Here is a 23,601-nt window from a genome sequence, read left to right on the forward strand (position 1 = left end):
TGTTTAACTTGGGTCAAACGTTTCGGGTAGCCTTCCACAAGCTTCCCACAATAAGTTGGGTGAATTTTGGCCCATTCCTCCTGACAGAGCTGGTGTAACTGAGACAGGTTTGTATAACTCCTTGCTCGCACACGCTTTTTCAGTTCCGCCCACACATTTTTGAGGTCAGGGCTTTATTGGCCACTCCAATACCTTGACATTGTTGTCCTTAAGCCATTTTGTCACAACTTTGGATGTATGCTTGGGGTCATGTCCATTTGGAAGACCCACTTGCCACCAAGCTTTAACTTCCTCACTGATGTCTTGAGATGTTGCTTCAATATATCTACATAATTTTCCACCCTCATGATGCCATCTATTTTGTGAAGTTCACCAGCCCCTCCTGTAGCAAAGCACCCCCACAACAGGATGCTGCCACCCCTGTGCTTCACGGTTGGGATGGTGTTCTTCGGCTTGCAAGCCTCACCCTTTTTCCTCCAAACATAACGATGGTCATTATGGCCAAAAAGTTATATTTTTGTTTCATCAGACCAGAGGACATATCTCCAAAAAGTACGATCTTTGTCCCCATGTGCAGTTGCAAACAGTAATCTGACTTTTTTATGGCGGTTTTTGAGCAGTGGCTTCTTCCTTGCTGAGCGGCCTTTCAGGTTATGTCGATATAGCACTCGTTTTACTGTGGATATAGATACTTTTGTACCTGTTTCCTCCAGCATCTTCACAAGGTCCTTTGCTGTTGTTCTGGGATTGATTTGCACTTTTCGCACCAAAGTACGTTCATCTCAAGGAGACAGAACGCCTCTCCTTCCTGAGCGCTATGACGGCTGCGTGGTCCCATGGTGTTTATACTTGCGTACTATTGTTTGTACAGATGAACGTGGTACCTTCAGTAAATTGTATGGTATATCAATATCAAGAGTATGCTATTAGATTTTGCTACAGTGTGATGAAAGATGCCAAAGTCATGCAGTTGCATTGTCATTGGGGTCAACTGGTTCTAACTCACAGGAATCAATCTATGGTTACAAAAGGAGCTTTATTCAGATAAGTTACTTTTTTTACATTAAAAGTATCAGTACTGTGTCATATTTTCTAAGGACATGAAGAGACAGCAATACATCAGAAAGAAAGAACATATGGTAATGAAAGACACAGAGGACTTTCAAATATGATTTGACTGAGCCTTAACAAATTAATACATTTCAACATAAAAGTATGCTGAAACTGTGAGCCTAAAATCCCTTGTCCAAGACCTTAAGAGTACAGAAGTTGATGACTGCAGGGTCAACATAAAGACCAGAGCTCCATCCAGAGAAACAGAGAAGTCCTGGACTGGGGGCATCCTGAAAGCAGCTCAACAGACCTGGCCTGCCTGGCTTTCCTGTCCGAGCTGGCTGGCTGTCACACAGGGGGAATGGAATGACCCAGTGAACGACCAGCCCCAGCTCTGCTCCTCTCCTCTCCAGGCAGACAGCAGTCTTAGTCAGCAGTGTCAGGATGCCACGATCTAATGGTGTCAATGTCCCAGAGCCAACGCTAGCTACACAGCCAGTCTGTTGATGTTGAAGATTTTGACAGTGGTCTGCCCCGGCGCTGGCCAGCTGCACCCAGGAACTATCTGCTGCTGTGACCCTGTCTTCACCCTCTTCCCCGTCCCCCTGGCCGACCTGGCGTGCCCTCAGTGCAACCTCTTCACTATCAACGCGTGACTCTGACTGGAGGGGGGAAGCATTGTCAAGGAAACAAGACAAAGAGTGGTGACATAGTGCAGTACAGCAGTGTGTTGTTCTGTCTCCCTCAAGCAGACTGTATGTAAAGGACATGGTTAGGCACAAGGAAATACAGTGCATTCGGAAAGAATTCAGACCCCTTCACTTTTCCACATTTTGTAACGTTACAGCCTTATTCTAAAATGGATTAAATTGTTTTCCCCCCTCATCAATCTATACACAATACCCCATAATGACAAAGCAAAAAAAGGTTTCTAGAATTTTTATATTTTTTTAAATACTCAAATATCACATTTACATAAGTATTCAGACCCTTAATTCAGTACTTTGTTGAAGCACCCTTGGCAGTGATTATAGCCTCGAGTCTTCTTGGGTATGATGCTACAAGTTTGGCACACCTGTATTTGAGGAGTTTCTCCCATTCTTCTCGGCAGATCCTCTCAAGCTCTGTCAGGTTGGATGGGGAGCAGCGCTGCACAGCTATTTTCAAGACTTTCCAGATATTTTTTAACAGGTTCAAGTCCGGGCTCTGGCTGGGCCACTCCATGTCATTCAGAGACTTGTCCCGAAGCAACTCCTGAATCGTCTTGTCTGTGTGCTTAGGGTCGTTGTCCTATTGGAAGGTGAATCTTCACCCCAGGTTTTCATCAAGGATCTCTCTGTACTTTGCTCCATTCATCTTTTCCTCGATCCTGACTAGTCTCCCAGTCTGTGCTGCTGAAAAACATCCCCACAACATGATGCTGCCACCACCATGATTCACCGTAGGGATGGTGCCAGGTTTCCTCCAGACGTGACGCTTGGCATTCAGGCCAAAGAGTACAATCTTGGTTTCATCAAACCAGAGAATCTTGTTTCTCATGGTCTGAGAGTCTTTAGGTGCCTTTTGGCAAACTCCAAGCGGGCTGTCATGTGCCTTTTACTGAGGAGTGGCTTCCATCTGGCCACTCTACCATAAAGGCCTGAATGGTGGAGTGCTGCAGAGATGGTTGTACTTCTGGAAGGTTCTCCCTTCTCCACAGAGGAACTCTGGAGCTCTGTCAGAGTGATCATCTGGTTCTTGGTCACCTCCCTGACCAAGGCCCTTCTCCTCCAATTGATCAGTTTGGTACCCTTCCCCAGATCTGTCCCTCGGCACAATCCTGTCTCAGAGCTATACGGACAATTCCTTTGACGTCATGGCTTGGTATTTGCTCTGACATGCTCAACTATGGGACCTTATATAGACAGGTGTGTGCTTTTCCAAATCATGTCCAATCAATTGAATTTACCACAGGTGGACTCCAATCAAGTTGTAGAAGCATCTCAAGGATGATCAATGGAAACAGGATGCATCTGAGATCAAAGGGTTTGAACACTAACGTAAATAAGGTTTTCCTGTATTTATTTTTTATACATTTGCAAAAAGTCTAAAATTACAAAAAATACTAAATATATAAAGCTGATGGGGAATAGACTTTCTCGTATACATTGTCAACATGTTTATTTTGAGCTACACCATGTTGTGTTCTGCAGTAGTAGAGGAATAATCCAAACGTTTACAGAGCAGGTACCATAGCTGTTTGGCCCTGTCCGGGGGTATCATCGGATGGGGCCACAGTGTCTCCTGACCCCTCCTGTTTCAGCCTCCAGTATTTATGCTGCAGTAGTTTATGTGTCGGGGGGCTAGGGTCAATCTGTTATATCTGGAGTATTTCTCCTGTCTTATCCGGTGTCCTGTGTGAATTTAAGTATGCTCTCTCTAATTCTCTCTTTCTCTCTTTCTTTCTTTCTCTCTCTCGGAGGACCTGAGCCCTAGGACCATGCCTCAGGACTACCTGGCATGATTACTCCTTGTTGTCCCCAGTCCACCTGGCCGTGCTGCTGCTCCAGTTTTAACTGTTCTGCCTGCGGCTATGGAACCCTGACCTGTTCACTGTGATTACTATTATTTGACCATGCTGGTCATTTATGCACATTTGAACATCTTGGCCATGTTCTGTTATAATCTCCACCCGGCACAGCCAGAAGAGGACTGGCCACCCCTCATAGCCTGGTTCCTCTCTAGGTTGCCCCCTAGGTTTTGGCCTTTCTAGGGAGTTTTTCCTAGCCACCGTGCTTCTACACCTGCATTGCTTGCTGTTTGGGGTTTTAGGCTGGGTTTCTGTACAGCACTTTGATATATCAGCTGATGTAAGAAGGGCTATATAAATACATTTGATTTGATTTTGATTTGATTAGAACACTAATAGAACATTCCACAGGCTCTTCAGACCATAGACGTCCCTTCCTTCTCTTCAGACCATAGATCTCCCTTCTCTTCAAACCATAGATGTCCCTTCCTTCTCTTCAGACCATAGATGTCCCTTCCTTCTCTTCAGACCATAGATGTCCCTTCCTTCTCTTCAGACCATAGATGTCCCTTCCTTCTCTTCAGACCATAGATNAGACCATAGATGTCCCTTCCTTCTCTTCAGACCATAGATGTCCCTTCCTTCTCTTCAGACCATAGATGTCCCTTCCTTCTCTTCAGACCATAGATCTCCCTTCCTTCTCTTCATGACTCAGTGGAAACACCAGATGCTGTGGGCTTCACAAAATGAGCCTGTGGATTGTATGTCCTCCTCAATGACACTCTTAATTACACAGCTATTCAAAGCCACCTGGGAATACAGGTGGGTCTCCACTACCCAGCCCCTCCGCCAGCAGGTGACTGGAGGTGCATCAGTCAATCAATCAGTGAAACATTCAACCAATCAAATTTGTCCCCAGACATACATTTGGTTTGCAGGCAGGGTTAAAAATAAACATACAAAATAGTTAAAAACAGATCACACAAAATAGAAATGAACACAGAAACATCATCATATTGCAACTTTAAGGAACTGGCTGGCAATAAAGTGCATTTGCAACTCAAAGGCGGGGTACTAGGCCACAGACAGACAAGTGGTGGCTACAAGGGAAGCATACTGAACATACTACATACAACATACATACTACATGTGGCATGAATAATTTTAAGCAATAGGGTTTAAGCGATAGGTTAAAGCTTCCCTCTGCTTTCTTGCCTTCTGATAGGCTGCATATACATTTCCGGCATACAGCTTACACTGTAAATATCCAGTATCCAATCATTTCAGATCTAAAGTAGTGCCTAGGGTGAAGAGGCAAGGGGTCGATTTGGAATTGTGAAAAGAAGTGCTGTATTATGGTACCTGTTGTCGAGGCAGAAGGAGACAGCAGTGGCTGAGTCTCCTACATCTAATATGGAGAAACAGGTCTGGATGACTGGGGGGTTCATCAGGGGTCACACTGGCCTCAGAACTACTGCAAGGCACCCCATACTATCACCTGTAAAGGAAAATGTCAATTAAGTGATACTGTCACTTCATACTAACATAGGACATTCATGTGTCCCAAATGCCATCCTATTCCCTATAGGCCCTGCTCAAAAACAAGTGTACTACAAGGCCGGGACTAGACTTGACAGTTCATGCAGCTTTTGTATTCTGATCATGGAGTTGTGATCATGGAATTCCGAACACGTCATGCGTCTACACCTACATTTAAATGTGTCTACCGTGTCCGTAGTGTGTTCGGAATCCATTTTCCCACGCTATATTGAAATGCCAGTATGCATTCTGCAAACGGTGGAAAGTGCTACATCCGATAATAACACAACAGCAACGTCATGGCAGTAGTTAACAACTGTAGCTAACTGGCTAACCTCTGTAACTAGCCAGCAAGCTAGCAAAGATAAAGAGATTGACAACAGTTTAGGATAACTCCAGCCAAACAAAACATTGTTTTTTTAATAAACCTAGCATTTATGAAGCCAGCAAACACGTTCCTCACACGCTAGGAACGTATTTCCACCAACATTTAAAAAGGTGCTTCTCGGTCCCTGGAGACTTGTGGGCAAAGTGCTGATGATGTAGCCCACTGTATGAACTTTCGGTAGCCTGATTGCGTCCAGACTGAGCAGAAATCCGTACACAATGCGTCCCTTCACAGGAGTGTCAAGCCTAAAGGGAATAGGGTGCCATTTGGGACGCAGCCTACGATGAACAGTATTATAATACTTTTTCTTTACCATTGTGACCTTTACTTAAGTGAGGAGCTCATTTGTAACTAACAACCTTTAAAGGCTGAATCCTGACTTGCAATTAGCACATCATTAAATGTAATGTGAATCTTGTTTTGATGTCAAAGGAGTCTTAAGCTAGAGTTCAGGGCCTGTATCACAAAGGGTCTTAGAGTAGGAGTGCTGATCTAGGTTCAGAACCCCCCTCTTATTCATTATGATTTAAAAGGCAAGACTGATCCTTGATCAGCACTTCTTCTCTGAGACGCTTTGTGAACACACGCCCAGACCTAAGTGAACAGACGTTGAAGTCTGGAGAATACAAGCTACCTCTGCTAATAACACTAAGGTTTTTCTGGTGTAGAATATTTACCTTCTTGTCTCGACCAGTTCTAGTTCTAGTTCCAGCAGTCACTCCTCTAGAGAGACACTGTTGTCTGTGTAGTTCCAGCAGCCACCCCTCTAGAGAGACACACTGTTGTCTCTGTAGTTCCAGCAGCCACCCCTCTAGAGAGACACACTGCTGTCAGTGTAGTTCCAGCAGCCACTCCTCTAGAGAGAAACTGTTGTCTGTGTAGTTCCAGCAGCCACCCCTCTAGAGAGACACTGTTGTCAGTGTAGTTCCAGCAGCCACTCCTCTAGAGAGACACTGCTGTCTGTGTAGTTCCAGCAGCCAGCCACAGTAGTGTTTTCCCCCTCTAGAGGTTGTTCGTATTAAGTCTGTCTCTGTCTGTCTGTATCAGCCCCCCTCCATACACACAAGTGTGCACATGCACATACACACTGACCTAGACAGACAGCATAAGGCTGGTTCTGTCTCTCTGTATGTCTTTCTGTTCATATATCACACACACACACACACACACACACACACACACACACACACACACAACACACACACACACACACACACACACACACACACACACACACACACACACACAACACACACACACACACACACACACACACACACACACACACACACACACACACACACAGTTTGGAACTCAGGGAAACCTGTCTTCCTCTACTTCCAACTCCAGCCACTCTCCTTCCCTGTCCTGGCAGGGGCGGCTTTGCTTACCAGCCCCCCGACTGGCAAGTCTGGACTGGTTAAGCAGAGAGACAGAGTGAGAGACCGACAGAGCAAGCGAGGAGGTTTGGGACAGACAGAGCGAGGAGAGAGGGGAAAGCGAGGGAGAGAGGGAGGTTTAATACAGAGCAAGGAAGGGAGGAAAGAGGGGGGAGCACGTCCACATCGGAGGACAGGGAGCGTGGGAGAGCAGGGCGTTTGATCACACCTGACACTCTCTAAACTCCCCTGGTCTGGTGGGCTGGGAGGACACTGCAAGCTAGTGTGTGTGTGTGTTGTGTGTGTGTTGTGTGTGTGTGTGTGTGTGTGTGTGTGTGGTGGTGTGTGTGGTGTGGTGTGTGGTGGTGTGTGTGTGGGTTGTGTGTGTGTGTGGTGTGTGTGTGTGTTGTGTGTGTGTGTGTGTGTGTGGTGTGTGTGTGTGTGTGTGTGTGTGTGTGAGTGTGTGCGTGCGTGCTAGCCTGTGAGTAATTCATAGCTCAACTGGAATAGACTGCCAGTACACCAGGCACAGGGGAAACCACCGAGGCTCAGGTAAAGAAAAACAGTCGCACTGCTGGTTTGGGCCATATCACTGGTGATTTACCTGACTGGGTTAAAATGGGGATTGAAGACGTTGGTTGTATGGTGCTAGAGGAACACATCAGTCTTAAAATATGTGGTAGTTCAGCTCATTCTGCTATTGTGTTTGTTGTGTTCTCCTGTACTAGCCTGTCTGAGTATTTAAGTATCTCTACAGGGTCATTGATACCACTTGATAGTAAGATGGCGCCAAAGCAGACGTTTTACGTGCCCCCAACCGATTGTGTTTTTTTGTTAGTTTACCTGCGTTGTTTGTAACTTCTTTTTTAAACAATTTTTGTACATAATGATGCCGCTATCGTCTCTTATGACCGAAAATAACTTCTAGACATCAGGACTGCGATTACTCACCACGGACTAGCAGAATCCTTTTTCTTCTTTCACGACTCTGACGAGCCCGAGGTGGAGGATATACGGCTCCCTCGGGAACAGGCCTGGAACACAGTTATCTGCGTGAAGAGGAGGTGGAGAAAGAGAGGCCGGAAGGCGGGCTGCCTTCTGAGAAGTCGGAGGCGATCAAATAAACCCCCACTTCCCTCAATTCTGCTAGCAAACATGCAATCTTTGGACAATAAAATGGACGAGTTATTGGGAATATTAAACCACCAACACGACATTAAAAACTGTAACATCTTATGCTTCACAGAGTCGTGGCTGAACGACGACAATGTCAACATACAGCTAGCTGGTTATACGATGTACCAGCGCCGTCTGGTAAGACAAGGGGCGGCGGTCTATGTATTTTTGTAAACAACAGCTGGTGCACGATATCTAAGGAAGTCTCGCGCTATTGCTCACCTGAGGTAGTTTCACATGATAAGCTACAGACCACATTATCTACCGAGAGAGTTTTCATCTATATTCCTTGTAGCTGTTTACATACCACCACAGTCAGAGGCTGGCACTAAGATGGCATTGAATGAGCTGTATTCCGCCATAAGCAAACAAGAAAACGCTCACCCAGAGGCGGCGCTCCTAGTAGCCGGGGACTTTAATGCAGGGAAACTTAAATCAGTTTTACCAGATTTCTATCAGCATGTTAAATGTGCAACCAGAGGGAAAATAACTCTGGACTACCTATACTCCACACACAGAGATGCATACAAAGCTCTCCCTCGCCCTCCATTTGGCAAATCTGACCATAATTCCATCCTCCTGATTTCTGCTTACAAGCAAAAATTTAGTCAGGAAGCACCAGTGACTAGATCAATAAAAAAGTGGTCAGATGAAGCAGATGCTAAGCTACAGCACTGTTTTGCTAGCACAGACTGGAATATGTTCTGGGATTCCTCCAAAGACATTGAGGGGTACACCACATCTGTCATTGGCTTCATCAATAAGTGCATCGATGACATCGTCCCACAGTGACCGTACGTACATACCCCAACCAGAAGCCATGGATTACAGGCAGCATCCGCACTGAGCTAAAGGCTAGAGCTGCCACTTTCAAGGAGCGGGACTCTAACCCGGAAGCTTATAAGATATCCTGCTATCCCATCCGACGAAACATCAAACAGGCAAAGCGTCAATACAGGACTAAGATCGAGTCGTACTACACCAGCTCTGATGCTCGTAGGATGTGGCAGGGCCTGCAAACCATTACAGACTACAAAGGGAATCACAGCTGAGAGCTGCCCAGCGACACGAGCCTACCGGACTTGCTAAACTACTTCTATGCTCGCTTCGAGGCAAATAACACTGAAACAGGCATGAGAGCACCAGCTGTACCGGAAGACTGTGTGATCACGCTCTCTGCAGCCGGTGTGAGTAAGACCTTTAGAGAGGTCAACATTCACAAGGCCCCAGGGCCAGACGGATTACCAGGACGTGTACTGCGAGCATGCGCTGACCAACTTGCAAGTGTCTTCACTGACATTTTCAACCTCTCCCTGTCCGAGTCTGTAATACCAACATGTTTTAAGCAGACCACCATAGTGCCTGTGCCCAAGAACACTAAGGTAACCTGTCCAAATGACTACCGACCCGTAGCACTCACGTCCGTAGCCATGAAGTGCTTTGAAAGTCTGGTCATGGCTTACATCAACACCATCATCCCAGAAACCCTAGACCCACTCCAATTTGCATACCTTCCCAACAGATCCACAGTCTCTATTGCACTTCACACTGCCCTTTCCCACCTGGACAAAAGGAACACCTAAACTCAGCAAAAAAAGAAACGTCCCTTTTTCAGGACCCTGTCTTTCAAAGATAATTCGTAAAAATCAAAATAACTTCACAGATCTTCAATGTAAAGGGTTTAAACACTATTTCCCATGCCTGTTCAGTAAACCATAAACAATTAATGAACATGCACCTGTGGAACGGTCATAACCTCTTGACGCTAGGGGTCAGATTTTTTAAATATATATTTTAAAGGTAAACAGACTATTTCTCAGGTCCAGATCGTAGAATATGCATATAATTTACAGATTAGGATAGAAAACACTCCAAAGTTTCCAAAATTGTCAAAATATTGTCTGTGAGTATAACAAAACTGATTCTGCAGGCGAAAACCTGAGAAAATCTAACCCGGAAGTGATATTTTTAAATAGAAATCTGTGTTTCCTGGCCCGTCTTTCTTCCATTTAAAGGGGTATCAACCAGATTCCTTTTCCAATGGCTTCCTCAGGCTGTGACCAGGCTTTAGACATAGTTTCAGGCTTTTATTTTGAAAAATGGGCAAGATTTTTCAAAAGTAGTCAGGTGTCCTCAGATTAGAGAGGGTAGCGCTCCATTTTCTTTTTCTCTCTTATTGAGTAGGTTACGGTCCGGTTTAAATATTATCGATTATGTTTGTTAAAAACAACCTGAGGATTGATTATAAAAAATATTTTACATGTTTCTACGACCATTACGGATACTTTTTGGAATTTTCGTCGAACGGAACGAGACTTTGGTTTTCTGAACGTAACGCGCAACCCAAATGGCGTTTTTTTGTTAAAAAAGTAATATTTATCAAACAAAAAGAACATTTGTTGTGTAACTGGGAGTCTCCTGAGTGCAAACATCCGAAGATTATCAAAGGTAAGCGATTAATTTAATTGCTTTTCTGACTTTCGTGACCAAGCTAACCAAGCTAATATAAGGCTAACTGTTCTAGCATTGATTGATACACTCACAAAAGCTTAGATTGCTTTCGTCGCAAAGCATATTTTCTAAATCTGGCACGATAGGTGGATTAACAACAAGCTAAGCTGTGTTTTGGTATATTTCACTTGTGATTGCATGATTATAAATATTTTTAGTAATATTTTTGAATCTGATACGTTTGGGAATTTTCTTCTGGCTTTCAGGACCGGAACGAGGCTGTAGTTTTCTGAACATAACGCGCAACCCAAATGGCGTTTTTTTTGTTATAAAAGTAATATTTATCGAACAAAAATAACATTTATTGTGTAACTGGGAGTCTCGTGAGTGCAAACATCCGAAGATTATCAAAGGTAAGCGATTAATTGTATTGCTTTTCTGACTTTCGTGACCATGCAATTTGGGGCTAGCTGTTCTAGCATTGATTGATACACTCACAAAAGCTTAGATTGCTTTCGTCGCAAAGCATATTTTCTAAATCTGGCACGATAGGTGGATTAACAACAAGCTAAGCTGTGTTTTGGTATATTTCACTTGTGATTGCATGATTATAAATATTTTTAGTAATATTTTGCGCCCTGCAAATCAGCGGTTGTTTAGGAAAATGATCCTGTAAAAGGGATCCGTAGCGCAGAAAAGTTAAGACACCAACAGCTGTCGTGTATTTGGCATCATTAAAGTGAAGACTGTTATTTTATCAAATCAATTCTCTGTAATTATTATTACGTGATTAAACTAATCATGTAAATGTAATTAACTAGGAAGTTGGGGCACCAAGGAAAATCTTCAGATTACAAAGTTATAATTTTCCTAATATAACTTTTCAGATATTTTAATATCTGCTCAATTAGTCTTCTAATTAATGAATTATTCCAAAAGTCGTAAATTGTTGTTTATCTGCAGGAACCCAGTCTTTGCTATGAATCATCCATACATCAATTGTCTTAATCATTTATTTACTTACAAACTAAATAATCACAGAAATGCATAACAAACAAACAAACAGTAGGTATGGTTACAAGGAAATGATAGGGGATGTTCCCTAGTGGGCTAAACCGGTATGGCGGCTTGGTATTCCTCCAAGTGGGGGTTATATTCGTAACAGTACAAAGGGGCTGTCCCATGATGCCAGATCAATGTCTGTGCTCATGTGGCGGGCCAATGATTTAGTTAAACTTTAAAGGGAATTGGATTCTCTTTTATTAAACAGTTTAAAATCACATTACATAATTTCACAAATAGTTTCATCTTTACTCATTCATTTTATACAATAATTAGATGCAAATCTCCTAACGGAGACTCTTGTATAAACAGTTATGGTAATGTGGCTGTATTGTCTCTCATGAGGTCACAAACCTTAGACAAAATGGACCGGTCTAGCTGGATTCTCCACCGACCGTTTACACATTCTCCAAAACATGGATATTGCTCAGTTCTCAAGTTCTGTGATGTAGAAGAAGTTCCTTTGTTCTACTGTGAAACTCTCTCTGACTATACTGCCTGGTCATGAGGAGAGCGTCTCCTCTAGGAATTTACGACTTGAGATAACAGAGCCTGGGTGTAGGGGGAAGAAAGAGGTGGTGAGAGGTGGTGAGAGAGAGAGAGTTGGTGCTTCCTATATCCAAAGAGGGCCACGTCATGACACAGCTTACAGATGGTAGGCAATTAAGGTCACAGTTATGAAAACTTAGGACACTAAAGGGGCCTTTCTACTGACTCTGAAAAATACAAAAAGAAAGATGCCCTGCTCATATGCGTGTACGTGCCTTAGGCATGCTGCAAGGAGGCATGAGGACTGCAGATGTGGCCAGGGCAATACATTGCAATGTCCGTATTGCCAGGGCAATACATTGCAATGTCTGTATCCCCTACACCCAGTACTGTGAGACGCCTAAGACAGCGCTACAGGGAGACAGGACGGAGAGCTGATCGTCCTCGCAGTACACGGCAGACCACGTGTAACAACACCTACACAGGATCGGTACATCCGAACATCACACCTGCGGGACAGGTACAGGATGGCAACAACAACTGCCCGAGTTACACCAGAAATGCACAATCCCTCCATCAGTGCTCAGACTGTCCGCAATAGGCTGAGAGAGGCTGGACTGAGGGCTTATAGGCCTGTTGTAAGGCAGGTCCTCACCAGACATCACCGGCAACAACGTCGCCTATAGGCACAAACCCACCGTCGCTGGACCAGACAGGACTGGCAAAAAGTGTTGTTCACTGACGAGTCACAATTTTGTCTCACCAGGGGTGATGGTCGGATTTGCGTTTATCGTCGAAGGAATGAGCGTTACACTGAGGCCTGTACTCTGGAGCGGGATCGATTTGGAGGTGGAGGGTCCGTCATGGTCTGCAGCGGTGTGTCACAGCATCATCGGACTGAGCTTGTTGTCATTGCAGGCAATCTCAATGCTGTGCATTACAGGGAAGACATCCTCCTCCATCATGTGGTACCCTTCCTGCAGGCTCATCCTGACATGACCCTCCAGCGTGACAATGCCACCAGCCATATTGTTCGTTCTGTGCGTGATTTCCTGGAAGACACGAATGTCAGTGTTCTGCCATGGCCAGCGAAGAGCCCGATTCTCAATCCCATTGAGCACGTCTGGGACCTGTTGGATCGGAGGGTGAGGGCTAGGGCCATTCCCCCTAGAAATGTTCGGGAACTGCAGATGCCTTGGTGGAAGAGTGGGGTAACATCTCAAAGTAAGAACTGGCAAATCCGGTGCAGTCCATGAGAAGGAGATGCACTGCAGTACTTAATGCAGCTGTTGGCCACACCCGATACTAACGGTTACTTTTGATTTTGACCCCCCCTTTGTTCAGAGACACATTATTCAATTTCTGTTAGTCACATGTCTGCGGAACTTGTTCAGTTTATGTCCCAATTGTTGAATCTTGTTTTGTTCATACAAATATTTACACGTTAAGTTTGCTGAAAATAAACGCAGTTGACAGTGCAAGGACGTTTATTTTTTTGGCTGTTTATGTGAGAATGCTATTCATTGACTACAGCTCAGCGTTCAACACCATAGTGCCCTCAAAGCTCATCAATAAGCTAAGGACCCTGGGACTAACACCTCCCTCTGCAACTGGACTTCCTGACGGGCCGCCCTCAGGTGGTAAGGGTAGGTAACAACACATCCGCCACGCTGATCCTCAACACAGGGGCCCCTCAGGGGTGTGTGCTCAGTCCCCTCCTGTACTCCCTGTTCACTCATGACTGCACTGCCAGGCACGACTGACACCACAGTGTGTAGACCTGATCACCGACAACAACGAGACAGCCTATAGGGAGGAGGTCAGAGACCTGGCCGTGTGGTGCCAGGACAACAACCTCTCCCTCAACGTGATCAAGACAAAGCAGATGATTGTGGACTACAGGAAAAAGAGGACCGAGCATGCCCCCATTCTCATCGACGGTGCTGCAGTGGAGCAGTTTGAGAGCTTGAAGTTCCTTGGTGTCCACATCACCAACAAACTAACATGGTTCAAACACAGCATGACAGTCGTGAAGCGGGCACAACAAAACCTATTCCCCCTCAGGAGACTGAAAAGATTTGGCATGGGTTCCCAGATCCTCAAAAGGTTCTACAGCTGCACCATCGAGAGCATCCTGATTGGTAGCATCACTGCCTGGTATGGCAACTGCTCGGCCTCCGACCGCAAGGCACTACAGAGGGTAGTGCGAACGGCCCAGTACATCACTGGGGCCAAGCTTCCTGCCATCCTGGACCTCTATACAAGGCGATGTCAGAGGAAGGCCCTAAAAATGGTCAAAGACTCCAGCCACCCTAGTCATAGACTGTTCATAGACTACCACACGGAAAGAGGTACCGGAGCGCCAGGTCTAGGTCCAAGAGGCTTCTAAACAGCTTCTACCCCCAAGCCATAAGACTCCTGAACATCTAGTCAAATGGCTACCCAGACTATTTGCATCCCCCCCCCCCCCCTCTCCACACCACTGCCACTCTCTGTTGTCATCTATGCATAGTCACTTTAATTAACTCTACCTACAAGTACATACTACCTCGACTAACCAGTGCCCCCCGCACATTGACTCTGTACTGGCACCCCCCTGTATATATAGTTATTTTTTACTGCTGCTCTTTAATTACTTGTTACTTTTATCTCTTATTCATATCTGTATTTTTTTAAACTGCTCTGTCGGTTAGGGGCTCGTAATTAAGCATTTCACTGTAAGGTCTACACCTGTTGTATTCAGCGCATGTGACTAATAACATTTTATACGATTAATTTGATTTGAACTATCCCTAGGTTAACTTGAACAAAACTAGCTCTTGGCTGCTTAAAACCTTGATATTAACCTAAACTAACTCCTAAAGCACGGAGAAAACAAAATTAAAACAAAAATTATGTGACCAATTTTTTTTTTAAATCAACAACGAAGGATACAGACATGACACGACATGACCCCTCAGCTCACCTGTGTCTGTACGGGTAACAGCGGGGTTGTCCCGTCTCCATAGCGACCAGGTCCCGGGACACGGCCAATAGGAAGTGTCTGTTGGGGGAGAAGGCCATCTGAGTGACGGTGAGTCTGCGGCAGGGTAGCACCTGCAGCTGGCGCCAGTAGGTGGTGCTCCAGAGCAGCATGGCTGCGTGCTCAGCCCCGAGGCCTAGAACCAGAGAAGAGAAGCAGTGCTAGGTAGCGCATGTTATCAACAATTACAATTCCAGTAGAGACTGCAAGCTACAGTGAGCTTTGATTGGTCAATCGTGCCGCGATATCGGCGAGTATTTGCATAAAGTTCGGCTTTCCCCAACTTAGGTCCCACACTGTTCTAGTTGCCCTGTGTTTGGTGAAAACTTATTTTAAGCTTTGACTTAAACATGTACTAGCAACCCTGGTCTAGTCTACTGGCGTAATAATAATACAAAATATATTTGTTTACATTCTGTTGGCCTATGGTTTTTAATATAAAGGACAGAGAGTAGGAAAGATAATGGGCCGAATTGGAAACCACAGCAAACCTGCTCTCTCTTTCTCTTTTTCTCTCTTCTCTCGGAGGACCTGAGCCCTGGGGAAATGCCTCAGGACTACCTGGCCTGATGACTCCTTGCTGTCAGCAGTCCACCTGGTTGTGCTGCTGCTCCAGTTTCAACTGTTCTGCCTGTGGCTATGGAACCCTGACCTGTTCACCGGATGTGCTACCTTGTCCCGGACCTGCTGTTTTCGACTCTCTCTCTCTACCGCACCTGCTGTCTCTATCTCTGAATGATCGGCTATGAAAGGCCAACTGACATTTACCCCTGAGGTGCTGACCTGTTGCACCCTCTACAACCACTGTAATTATTATTATTTGACCATGCTGGTAATTTATGAACATTTGAACATCTTGACTATGTTCTGTTATAATCTCCACCCGGCACAGCCAGAAGAGGACTGGCCACCCCTCATAGCCTGGTTCCTCTCCAGGTTTCTTCCTTGGTTACTGCTTTTCATGGGAGTTTTTCATAGCCACCATGCTTCTACATCTGCATTGCTTGTTGTTTGGGGTTTTAGGCTGTGTTTCTGTATAAGCACTTTGTGACATCGGCTGATGTAAAAAGGGCTTTATAAATACATTTGATTGATTGAATTTGATTGCCCACTAGACCACCCAGGACACGTGACATCTGCCTTCCTTTGTTTGCTAACGTGTGTGTGTCCATCTATCTGTCTATGTGTATATTTGTGTGTCTCTTTCAGTGTGTGCATGCCCAATTGTGCTTGTGTGTGTGTAGTCATATTTTGTGTGTGTGTGTGTGTACCCGTTGCCCAGAGCACTAGCGCTACGCCTGGCCAAGGCAAACTGACAGTAGAGCAGACAGTAACCCTGGCCATGTCTGTCTGTCTGTCTGTCTGTCTGTCTGTCTGTCTGTCTGTCTGTCTGTCTGTCTGTTCTGTGTATTTGTGTATCTTCGTGTGTGTGTGTGTGTGTGTGTGTTTGTTGTGTGTGTGGTGTGTGTGTGTGTGGTGTGTGTGGTGTGTGTGTGTGTGTGTGTTGTGTGTGTGTGTGTGTGTGTGGGTGTGTTGTGTGTGTGTGTTGTGTGTGTGTGTGTGTGTGTGTGTGTGTGTGTGTGTGTGTGGTGTGTGTGTGCGTGCGTGCGTGCGTGTTGTGTGTGCGAAGGAGTGATGAGGGATGGCAGCGACAGGGAGGTTCTTGGCAGGGGACAGGGAGAATGTGCTTCCCTTCACAGGGCCCTGAGTGATTTGTGGCTGTGTGTGTGTGTCTGAGTGATGTGTCCGTGTCAGTGCGGCTAAGCTGCACTGCAGACCAGGCCAGGACAGCTGTATTGTATAACAACATACTCCAACCATCATAGTGTCTGTCTGTGTCATCCGTTCACGTTTGTCGTTTTTTGTGTCACAGAGCTATGTGCAGCCAAACTGCCACTGACATTAACAATTAAAAACAGACGTGTGTTTTTCAGTCATTCATAAACACAGTGTTTCTCATACTGAAAAAATATAAATATAAATGGTCCCTGAAATAAATGATCCCAGAAATGTTCCATACGCACAAAAGGCTTATTTCTCTAAAATGTGGTGCACTCATTTGTTTACATCCCTGTTATTGAGCATTTCTCCTTGGCGAAGATAATCAATCCACTTGACAGGTGTGGCATATCAAGATGTTGATTAAACAGCATGATCATTACACAGGTGCATCTTGTGCTGGGGACAATAAAAGGCCACTCTAAAATGTGCAGTTTGGTCACACAACACAATGCCACAGATGTCAAGGGAGCGTGCAATTGGCATGCTGACTGCATGAATAACCCCCAGAACTGTTGCCAGAGAATTGAATGTTAATTTCTCTACCATACGCTGCCTCCAACATTGTTTTAGAGAATTTTACAGTACGTCCAACCAGCCTCACAACCGCAGAGTTCCCCATGGTGGTGAGCAGTTTGCCAATGTTAACGTTATGAACAGAGTGCCCCATGGTGGCAGTGGGGTTATGGTATGGGCAGGCATAAGCTAAGGACAACGAACACAACTGCATTTTATTGATGGCAATTTGAATGCACAAAAATACCGTGACGAAATCATGAGGCTCATTGTGAGGCCCATTTTTTATTTTATTTTTTAAAACATTTTTGGGCGGTACTTTTTACCCCTTTTTCTCCCTAATTTCGTGATATCCAACTGGTAGTTACAGTTTTGTCCCATCGCTGCAACTCCCGTACGGACTTCGGAGAAGTGAAGGTTGAGAACCATGCGCCCCCGATACATGACCCCACCAAGCCGCACATCTTCTTGACACACTGCTCGCTTAACCCGGAAGCCAGCCGCAACAATGTGTCGTACTGGCTACCGAAGTCAGCATGCATGCGCCTGGCCCGCCGCAAGGAGTCGCTAGAGCGCGATGGGACAAGGACATCCCGGCCGGCGAAACCCTCCCCTAACCCGGACGACGGGTTGTTGCATGTTGCATTTATATTTTTGTTCAGTATATTTACAGTAACAGTCAATAGTTTGGACACACCTACTCATTCAATGGCTTTTCTTTATTTTTACTATTTTCTACATTGTAGAATAATAGTGAAGACATCAAAACTATGAAATAACACATATGGAATCATGTAGTAGGCAAAAAAGTGTTAAACAAAAAAATATAGATTTTAGATTTTAGATTCCACCCTTTGCCATGATGACAGCTTTGCACACTCTTGGCATTCTCTCAACCAGCTTCATGAGGTAATCACCTGGAATGCATTTAAATTAACAGGTGTGTCTTGTTAAAATTTTATTTGTGGAATTTCTTTCCTTCTAATGCGTTTGAGCCAATCAGTTGTGTTGTGACAAGGAAGGATCTGAGGTGTGTGTGTGTGTGTGTGTGTGTGTGTGTGTGTGTGTGTGTGTGTGTGCGTGCGTGCGTGCATATGTGGTAGTTTCAGGTTGTCATGTAGCTTTTGGCCCCCCCACTTATCACGTTACCTTATATGCAGACGCCACCACCATTGTCGCGCTGTCAGACGCTAGACAGAACATCTCAAAGCCGTGTCCGTACCTGGAGAGAGGGACCGAGGCAGGGAGAGATGGAGGGAGGGAGATGACAAATGAAAGAGAGAACAATAAAGAGAGAGAGAAGAGGGAATGGAAGGAGGGAAGAGGAGGAGTGATGAGAGCTCAGTCATTGATAAGACAGTTATAAAAGCCAAGTAGTCAAACTTGAAGCACAAACAATCGTCCTGAAATACTTAAAATGCTGCATCTAACAATCTCAGTAGAATCTCACTTCTCGTGTCAGAGCTGCCAGGTTCTAAACAGATGCATTTGGAACAGAAGCAAAGTCCCAAATGGCACCCTAATCCCGATGTAGTGCACTACTTTTAACTAGGATCCATATGGATTAGGGTGACATTTGGAACACAACTCAGAGAGTGGAAGGTTTTCTGTCTGGCATTATGGAGATGGCCCCATAATGGCTGGAAAGCTTAAGAAAACACAGATACCTTAAACTGCTGGAGATATTTAGACTGGAATTAAAACACACACACACACACACCACACCACACACACACCACACACCACACACCACACACACCACACACACACACACACACACACACACACACACACACACACACACACACACACAAACTCACACACACACACAGTGATTAAGCATGGTAATTTTCAACCTCTAAATGCTTTCAGTTTTGCTGAAAAACAACGTGATGTTAGGATGCACGCATATATCGAGGAGGAGCATATCCAGAACTAACCGACGATATTAGACTCAAAAGATGTCCACATTTAGCATCGCCCTGATGTCTGAGCTTTCAACGGTCGATTTGTGCAAAACCAATGTCAACGCTGACGTGATACCTATTATTAACATAGGTAGATGAGTCGTAATGACGCCACGAAATAATACAGTGCTACCAACAGAACAAAAGACAGAACTAAGACATGGTACAGCGCACACTTATTCCAACAACTCAAACAAGTCAGTCCAGCAGTCATCTTGAAAGACGTAGAACATTTCAGCGAGACAACTCAAAGGGAAATCGTCCATCTTAATGCCAATATTAAGCAGAAGCTTGCGATTGCCCCTTGACAATCAACCGTTCTCTGTCTGTCGTGAGATGATGTTGGCTTTCGGCCGATATCTGAGATCCGTAGCACGGACGTACCACACTACATAAGTAGGGCGCTATTTTTCAGATGTTGCGCCGACCGGAGTGTACACAGTATTTTGAAACACATCCATGAGCTACTTTGCTAGTATCGGCACGTCGAATTGCCATATTAGCCTTCACGAGTCTTGACATTTGGACCACGATTCAGAGCCCCATGTAGCATGCTGAGGTACTGACAGCATCAGTGGTGTCGACGAGGAATTTCATACTGAGATAGCCGTTATTGCATGCTCAAGATTGGTGCTGGTTCTTCATACTGCTGCTGCCATGTCAATGGCAGATTGAGAACATTGTTTGAACTTCTTGAAAAACATGAACACACTGGGCCAATCTGTGCGCTGGGACTCACCCAATCCACGCCAGATATTGTATACTGCCTGGGAATCGAAACCAGGGACTGATAGTGACGCCTCCAGTGGCACGGAGATCCAGTACACGTTAACCAGCCGCTCTGTGTGTGTGTGCTTTACGTAACCGGGTGTGGTGAGTGTTTGGTGTGGCTGTGTGGTGTGAAGTGATGTCTGCTGTGAGTTGTGGGTTTGAGTCGTTGTGGCTAGTGTGTGTGTGTGTGTGTGTGTGTTGTGTGGTGTTTGTCACGGGGGCCCCTCCTCTGGGTTCCTCCTGCAGGCAGAGGAGGGTCGTTAGTGATTGGAGCCACCTGGGCTCAGGGTATTTAAGCTGCTTCACTAACCACTTTTGTCTCTCTCTCTCTGCTCCTCCAGGTATGATCCTGTTTTGTTTGTTCCTTTGTAGTTTTACGTAGTTTTCACTCATATTCACACACACAGATTCACGCATCCCTGCACTTTACATACACCCTACATTATGATACTTTCACACCTCATTCCTTTTTCTTTGTTTAAAGTTAAGTTTTTGGTTTATAATAAAGAACCTTTTTGATTGGCCTATACCTGTTGTTCGTGTCCCCTCATTTTTGCCACAGGCTATGAGCCGGCCTGTGACAGTGTTAACTATTTAACTGTACTAGAATGCTTAAGGCCTCTCAAATTGTTTATATCGGTTATCGGTATCTGGGTTTTTGGGAAGGAAAATATCGGATATCGGTATTGGCCAAAAATGCAATATCGGTGCATGATGTTTTAATGGTCAGCAAACACCAAACCATAGATTATCAGCCTGGTGGGAGGAACATCTCTTCCCCTCATCCTATCAAACCTAAACATTTCATATTCAGAAATATACTCAAAATAGATACACCACCACAAAATCATTGTACCGCAAAAATAATAAGGAACTTATCTATTTTTATGTTGCTATTATGCGTCCAATTATACAATGCATTCCTTGCCAAATGGGAGTAAGAAAAGTGCTATTCAAAAACACAATAGTTGTATGATGGCATGTTAATGCAGGATTGACTGGTAAATGGATTTAACATTAGGCACAAATGGAAGCGATATATTCTGCTGGGGAGAGAAGAGGCTCATGGGGCATGGGGGATGGCTGTATCTGAAGGGGGTTTAGAAACAACATTTTCAGACACATTAATCCTCACAGGGCTTTTTTTATAATAATTCTATAAATATGAGAAACTAGTCAAAATGTTATCGCTCACAAAAGATTGAAATCACACATACCTCGTATGCATTCCAATACAGTAGGAAACAGTGCTAAAACTCTTTCTGTCAAGCCCCATCTGATTCTGTAGTTGATAAAGCGGATGCAAAAGTTGTACTCTCTGACATTGGCTGCCTTTACACAGGCAGGCCAAATCTGGTCTTTTGGCAAAAGAGTTCATCTGATTGGTCAAAAGACCAATTACTGGAAAAATATCAGAATTAGGCTGCCTGTGAAAACGCAGCCATTGAAATAGAAAATGAGTGTCAAATAAAATAAAATTGTTTTTGTCACATGCGCCAAATACAACTAGTGTAAACTTTACAGTGAAATGCTTACTTACGAGCACTTTCCCAACTAAAAAGTAGGAAAATAAACATATCGATGAAAAGAAAATAGTAACACAAAAAATTATGAGGTTTATTGTGTGTGCACGCGTGCGTATGAGGATGGAAAGGACTCGTTAGAAGGATCATGAGACACTTACAGTTTTTGGACATCAGGCCATAGTGTATTTTGGAGCAGGTGGTCCTCTGGAGGGAGCTCTGTGGATACCGAGCACACAGACACACACACACACACAAAATAACAAAGTCAATTTCACAATCCTTACATAACTACTCAACATATTCAACATTCGCTTGTTTTAAAATAAAAATAAATGGGAACCATTTTCCAATTGACTAAATGAAGATTGTATCTAAGTGGCTGGCTGTTGTGATTTTCTTGTTTAACAACCCCCCTGATGTTAAGCAGGGAGGGAGTAAAAAAAGAAAAAGGGAATTAAAGACGAGAGACACACTGGAGACACGAAACAGAATGAAGAACAGAATTGACCGCCTCAAGACAATGTTCTCTCATTTTCTGCACAGTGCTCATCGTTAGCATTTAGCTCCAATATGTAACCCTCAACTTGCGATTTCTGAAAAGCTATTTTGAACAAGGCTTCATCTCCGAATTTTCAACGTCTGTTAGCTTTGAGAGGTGCTGCGAAATGAGAATCAAATGTACCCCGCTCTCATTCTCAACCCATAGCAAGATAACTTCACCATCTTCTCCTTCAGACACAATGTGTCCCAAATGACACCCTATTCCCTTTATAGTCCGACAGGCCCTGGTCAAAAATAGTGCACTATTTTGGGAATAGGTTGCCATTTGGGACACAACCACTTACGCAACTCATCCTCTCCTTCATTACACATGAAATTGAAAGCCTCGTTCCCCCTCTTTTTGAATTTGTCCCAGGCTTCCCGTGTCTCCCTAATTGTTCCCTCCCTTTACCCCCTCTAGTAGTGAATCAGAGACATGGCATTATTCTGTTAACTCATTATACTGTTAACAACTCTGTCTGCGTCATTTCCCTCTCCCCATAGCCCTCTACGAACACACACAAGTAGCCCTGTAGCCTAGTCATCAATAGTATAACTTCGCTCTGTACAGAAACACACACACACACACACACGTGCGCACACAAACATACAGCTCAGTAGCCTAGAGTCATCAATATCATAACTCTGTAATCATCTACAGTGACTTCAGAAAGTACTAATACCCCTTCACTTATTCCACTTTTTTTTTGCGTCACAGCCTGAATTCAAAATGGATGACATTTATTTGTTTTCTCACCCATCTACACACAATACCCCATAATGACAAAGTGGATTTTTTTTTAGAAATGCACATTTATTGAAAATGAAAAAATATAATTGACATAGGTATTCACACCCAAGATAATACTTTGTAGAAGCACCTACTTTGAGTCATCTTGGGTATGTCTGCATCAGCTTTTGCACATCTGGATTTGGGGATTTTCTCCCATTCTTCCTTGCAGATTTTTTCAAGCTCTTAAGTTAAATGGGGAGTGGCGGTGAACAGCAATTTTCAAGTCTTTAAACAGATTTCCAAATGGGATTCAATTCTGGGCTTTGGCTGGACCACTCAATGACTTTCACATTCCTGTTCTGAAGCTATTCCAGCATTGCTTTGGTTGTATGCTTGGGCTTATTGTCCTGTTGGAACATAAATCTTCGCCCCAGTATAAGGTAATTTCCACTCTGAAGCTTGTTCTCTTCAAGGATTTGCCTGGATTAGGCACCATTCAGTGGTCCCTCTATCCTTACCATTCTCTGTTAGAATATTTTATCAAGGGTTAAGATAAATTATTAAATTATTCTATCCAAAAACTTAACCATTGGGATTATTTGTTAGGGAGGGGTTAGAAAGGAATGTCTGTGTGTGTGCTTAAGGAAAACTCTGTGGATCATTAAGCTATGTTTGAACCACCCAGCTATAACTCTGTGAAG

The 23,601-nt window shown here is 44.4% G+C and overlaps 1 long non-coding RNA gene and 1 pseudogene across 1 annotated transcript; both read right to left on the bottom strand.

The window, feature by feature from the left end:
- Positions 1-1,017: 1,017 nt before the first annotated feature.
- Positions 1,018-6,625, bottom strand: LOC111954905 (uncharacterized). Its single transcript, XR_002876046.2, has 3 exons — positions 6,167-6,625; positions 4,925-5,060; positions 1,018-1,715 (listed from the first exon to the last, which is right to left on the bottom strand). It is a non-coding gene; the product is annotated as an uncharacterized lncRNA (long non-coding RNA).
- An 8,262-nt stretch (positions 6,626-14,887) lies between these two features.
- Positions 14,888-23,601, bottom strand: part of LOC111954780 (elongator complex protein 2-like) — a 60,187-nt pseudogene continuing 51,473 nt past the window's right edge.

The sequence above is a fragment of the Salvelinus sp. IW2-2015 genome, linkage group LG30 (assembly GCF_002910315.2).
Source record: "Salvelinus sp. IW2-2015 linkage group LG30, ASM291031v2, whole genome shotgun sequence".
NCBI classification, from domain to species: Eukaryota; Metazoa; Chordata; class Actinopteri; order Salmoniformes; family Salmonidae; genus Salvelinus; species Salvelinus sp. IW2-2015.